General features: G+C 31.8%; 1 long non-coding RNA gene across 1 annotated transcript; it reads left to right on the top strand.

Annotated features, from left to right (window-relative positions):
- The first annotated feature begins 2,273 nt into the window (after nt 1–2,273).
- LOC142238732 (uncharacterized) lies at nt 2,274–2,623 on the top strand. Its single transcript, XR_012722801.1, has 2 exons — nt 2,274–2,383; nt 2,453–2,623. It is a non-coding gene; the product is annotated as an uncharacterized LOC142238732 (long non-coding RNA).
- The last annotated feature ends 3,373 nt before the right edge of the window (nt 2,624–5,996 follow it).

The raw sequence follows: 5,996 nt of genomic DNA, 5'->3' as shown, positions 1-5,996 counted from the left end.
AAATTAAATTTCTTTTTCAAGTTCAATTAGTATAAAATTCAGGAAAAATATTCAGTTAGGCTTTCGCTTTTCCAAATCCGAATTACCGGGCCTCACGCTTGACACCTGCCATCAGATTTTGTGCAGCCACCTTGTCCACCTTCTTCGCCGCAGAAAGCCAGTTTGCCTTGAACTGCTGCTCGTCCTTAGCAGTTTTTTTGGTCTTCTTTAGGTTCCGCTTGACAATAGCCCAGTATTTCTCAATTGGGCGGAGCTCTGGCGTGTTGGGAGGGTTCTTGTCCTTGGGAATCACCTGCACGTTGTTGGCGGCGTACCACTCCATGGCCTTTTTACCGTAATAGCAAGATGCCAAATTCGGCCAAAACAGTACGGAACAACCGTGTTTCTTCAGGAAAGGCAGCAGACGTTTATTCAAACACTCTTTCACGTAAATTTCTTGGTTGACAGTCCCGGAAGCTATGAAAATGCTGCTTTTCAAGCCACAGGTACAGATGGCTTGCCAAACCAGATACTTCTTTGCGAACTTTGACAGTTTTATGTGCTTGAAAATATCTGCTACCTTTCCCCTTCCTTTTGCCTTATAAAACTCCTGTCCCGGAAGCTGCTTGTAGTCGGCTTTGACGTAGGTTTCGTCGTCCATTACCACGCAGTCAAACTTCGTCAGCATCGTCGTGTACAGCCTCCGGGATCGCGCTTCGGCCGTCGTATTTTGTTTATCATCGTGATTTGGAGTCACTACCTTCTTGTAAGTCGATAGTCCGGCTCGTTTTTTTGGCTCGATGCACGGTTGTAGACGATACACCCAGCTTATTTGCGGCATCTCGGAGAGAGAGGTTAGGGTTTCGCTTGAAACTACCGGCAACTCTCTTTGTCGTCTCAGCGGCTTCCGGTTTTCGATTTCCCCCCGATCCAAACACTTCCCCAAACACTTTAATTACCATCTGTACCTGTGGCTTGAAAAGCAGCATTTTCATAGCTTCCGGGACTGTCAACCAAGAAATTTACGTGAAAGAGTGTTTGAATAAAGTTCTGCTGCCTTTCCTGAAGAAACACGGTTGTACCATACTGTTTTGGCCGGATTTGGCATCTTGGCCCAATACGCCAGAGCTCCGCCCAATTGAGAAATACTGGGCTATTGTCAAGCGGAACCTAAAGAAGACCAAAAAAACTGCTAAGGACGAGCAGCAGTTCAAGGCAAATTGGCTTTCTGCGGCGAAGAAGGTGGACAAGGTGGCTGTACAAAATCTGATGGCAGGTGTGAAGCGTGAGGCCCGGCAATTCGGATTTGGAAAAGCGAAAGCCTAACTGAATATTTTTCCTGAATTTTATACTAATTGAACTTGAAAAAGAAATTTAATTTGATTTTTTAAATAAACGATTTCACCGATTTACACGCGTTTTCCCTTGACCAAATTTTGACCGTATCACCCTTTAGTCTTCATAAGTAAAATTTTTACATTTATCTGTGGGAAGCGTACTGATTGAACTGATCTGCTTGGGAAAATATCTGTCATCAAACTCCCCTGAAATTTCCAAAGGAAACTATTATATTTGATTCATGGTGTTGGGTATTTAAGATTCGGCCCGGCCGAACTTACTACCGTATATACTTGTTTTCGTTGCAATGGTTTAAAGAGTAAACATAGATTTTTGCAAATTTCTAATTTAAAAGAAAAATTTTGCAAACTTTTATGTCTGTAGAAAATGTTTGCAAAGTTTTATCTCTGTAGAAACTTTGTGCAAAATGTTATGTCTGTAAAAAAATTGTGCAAAATTTTATCTCCAACGAAAATTTTGGCAAAATTATATCTCTGTAGAAAAGTTTTGCAAAATTTTATCTCTGTAGAAAATTTTTGCAAAATTTATCTCTGTAGAAAATTTTGGCAAAATTTTATCTCTATGTCTGCAAAGCTTTGTGCTTGGAAAATTTTATCTTCATAGACAATTTTCGAAAAATTGTATTTCTATAAATTGTTATTACAAATTAAAATTTAAAAAAAAAATTTATTTCTATACAAAATCTTTACGAAATAGAAATTGTTGTAAATTTTTATTTAATAAAAAATTGTTGAAAATTGTTATCACTACAAATTAAGATATAATCGTGAAACTGTCTCAGTTTTTTTTGGAATATGCTTCTCGTTTTTCATTAGCAGTAATTTTTAAATGGTAAATTAAAAATTTTATATTACTATTTTGTCATTGCTATAGCAATAAAACGCTCTTTTAAACAAATCGTGGACTTTTGAGTTGTGTATAAGTAAATCTATTTAGCCATATAAAATGAAAGGCTAATAGATAAAGTTCTCAAATAAAATAAAGCAAACAAGTAGCTATGAAGATTTTCCTTTGTCTTTTATTAGGTGCAATATTCATGTCAGCTGTAAGTAATGATGATTAAAATCAGAAAGGAATTCTAATAACAATTTTAATAATTTCTACAAAATTACAGAGTGGAGGTCGAATTTTTGATCCGCCTGATACCGATTATTACTACTTCTTAATTAGCGATGACAGTAATTTTCAAGGAATAGCAATCTGAAAATTATGTGAAATCAATACAAAAATTTTAATAAATGATTAAATGATTTTTTATTTTGAATTTCATTTCGGAGAAAAAGAATCCTGTTCTCTCATTGCAGTCATAGAATTTTTGTTACTTCCTCATTTCTCTTCACACACTTTGATGACATTTTCTCTCTATATTATATTTTTTTTGTAAAACAACTTTTTCATACGAATGTAATATATTTAAATTTTAATAAAACAAAAACTCATCTTGTTAATGAGAATGTCGTTATGACATTCACATCATGGATGTTATCTCAAATTCGTACACTAAATTAAACTCTCGAGTTATTTCACTTGCATTCACTTGTCTAATGTCTTTACATTTCCGCATCCGAAATCACCTTATTACCTTCCCGTTCCCCTCCACGGAAGGAAAGGAATCTACATGTTTGAAGGAAAAAGGATTTTTCCTACTTAGCCTGTCTGCCAACTATGGGGTTTAAATTATTGTGATAACAACGCTAAGCTTCCGTACCAGCGACTGCATTTCCTTCCGCTTCATGGAGATTTCCGTTCGCTTCATAGTTTGAGTTAATTTTTGCAGTTGTAGATTTTCATTAAAACGAATATTAATAGGGAATGTTTTATTCCCAGAATGTTCATGGTTGTGTTTTCTTTACGGGTTTTTGGGCAAGCGAAACATTTGGAGTAGGAGGTATCATGTCTATCTTCCTTGTCTGCGTATTTCTGGAATATAATAACGCTAAGACAATGGTGTATGAATTTCCAAATTAAATTGTTGTCATTAGCAGCAGTAGCGTTGTAGAACTTCCGCATCAGCGGTAGACAAGATAATGCAATAATTTTATGAAATATTCAAAAAGTTTACCATCCAGCAATCATCATTGTTAGATTTTTAACAATGAAATGGTTTCAGTAGATCTTTTGTAAAGTGCAGAGATGAATTTTTGAGGGGAATTATAGACCATGCCATTATTCATAATTTCTCAAAAATCTTGTCTTTGACTTTCATTATAACCTTGAAGAATAGAACGATTTTAATAAACGATTTGGAAGAAATCGTAAGTCATAAAATTCTTAACTCCATCCAGTCTTATGGACGCTTATAATCCTTACAATTCTACGGAAAATTTTAGTAAAGTTTTATTTCACAGAAAAATTTTGATAAATTTTATTTCAGAAGAAAATTTTATTAAAATTTATTTTAATAGAAAATTTTACAAAAATTTCAGCAGAAAAATTTACCAAAATTATTTCACTAGAAAATGTTAGCAAAATTTTATATCTACAAAAAATTTTATCTCTACAAATTTAGCAAAATTTTATCTCTACAAAAAAAAATGCATTTTTTCAGAAATATTTTTTGGAAAATTTTATATCTTTAGAAAGTTTTTGTAAAATTTAATTTCTATAGATTTTTTCTTCCAGATTTTATCTCTATAGAAGAAAAGTTTACCACAATTTATTTCAATAGAAATTTTTACATAAACTTTATTTCATTAGAATATTTTACCAACTTTTCTAAAATTTTATTTCAGCAGAAAAATTTACCAAAATTAATTTCACCAGAAAATGTTAGCAAAATTTTATCTCTGCATAAAATTTGCAATTTTTTTTTCAGAAATATTTTATCTCTTTAGAAATTTTTTGTAAATTTTAATCTCTGTAGAAATTTTTTGCAAAATTTTAGAAATTTTTGTAAAATTTTATCTGTACAACAGATGTTACCCCTTATAGAACATTTTTACAAAATTTTATAATAATAATTGATAAAAAAATATAGAACAAATTTATTTTAGTTAAAAATATTAGCAAATTTAGTTTTATATAGATAATTTTTGGGAAATTTTATCTCTAACGAAATTTTTGCAAAATTTTATTTCTAAAGAAAATTATCGCAAAATTTTATTTCAGTAGGAAATTTTGGCAAAAGTTTATCTCTACAAAAATCTTTGCAAAATTTAATCTACATAGTTTTTTTTTTTTGAAAATTTTATCTCTATAGAGAATTTTAACAAAATTTTGTTTCAGTAGAAAATTTTACAATTTTTTTTTTGTGTTGAAAATTTTACCAAAATAATATTTCAAAATTTACTTATACAGAGAACAAGTTGTCAAATATATCTACAAATTTTTGCAAAATTTTTTCTTTAGACGATTTCTGCCAAATTTTATTTCAATCGAATAATTTGGTTTATATCCACAGATTGTTTTTGCAATTTTTATCTTTATAGACTTTCGCAAAATTTATCCTTATCTTTATAGACAATATTCGAAAAATTTTATCTGTGTAGAAAAGTTTGGAAGAATTTTATCTTTATAGAAAATTTTGTAAAATTTTATCTCTATAGAAAATGTTTGGAAAATTTTACCTCTATAGAAATTGTATCTCTATAGAAAATTTGTGCAAAACTTTATCTCTATAGAATTTTTACAAAATTTTATAACAATAATTCATAAAAAATTATAGAAAAAATTTATTTTTTTTTTGGGGAAATTTTATCTCTAACGAAATTTTTGCAAAATTTTATTTCTACAGAAAATTATCGCAAAATTTTATTTCAGTAGAAAATTTTGGCAAAAGTTTATCTCTACAAAAAATCTTTGCAAAATTTAATCTTTACAGATTTTTTTTGGAAAATTTTATCTCTATAGATAATATTAACAAAATTTTGTTTCAGTAGAAAATTTTACATTTTTTTTTGTGTTGAAAATTTTACCAAAATAATATTTCAAAATTTACTTATACAGAGAACAAGTTGTCAAATATATCTATAAATTTTTTACCGTAAAATGAAGTTGATCGAGATAGCAGATGCCTTAAAGATACCACAGGAACGTGTTGGTCATAGCATTCATCAATATTTGAATATGCGGAAGCTCTGTGCAAATGGATGAAATGGAATGGGTGCAATGGATGAAACATGGCTCCATCACTACACTCCAATCGACAGTCGGCTAAGTGGACAGCGACCGGTGAACCGTCTCCGAAGCGTGGAAAGACTCAAAAGTCCGCTGGCAATGTAATGGCCTCTGTTTTTTGGGATGCGCATGGAATAATTTTTATAGATTATCTTGAGAAGGGAAAAACCATCAACAGTGGCTATTATATCGCGTTATTGGAGCGTTTGAAAGTCGAAATCGCGGCAAAACGGCCCCATATGAAGAAGAAAAAAGTGTTGTTCCACCAAGACAACGCACCGTGCCACAAGTCATTGAGAACGATGGCAAAAATTCATGAATTGGGCTTCGAATTGCTTCCCCACCCACCATATTCACCAGATCTGGCCCCCAGCGACTTTGTCTTGTTCTCAGACCTCAAAAGGATGCTCGCAGGAAAAAAATTTGGCTGCAATGAAGAGGTGATCGCCGAAACTGAGGCCTATTTTGAGGCAAAACCGAAGGAGTACTACCAAAATGGTATCAAAAAATTGGAAGATCGCTATAATCAATGTATCGCTCTT

Source organism: Haematobia irritans, chromosome 5, assembly GCF_050003625.1.
Source record: "Haematobia irritans isolate KBUSLIRL chromosome 5, ASM5000362v1, whole genome shotgun sequence".
Classification (NCBI taxonomy): Eukaryota; Metazoa; Arthropoda; class Insecta; order Diptera; family Muscidae; genus Haematobia; species Haematobia irritans.
This window is presented reverse-complemented; position numbering and strand designations above follow the sequence as displayed.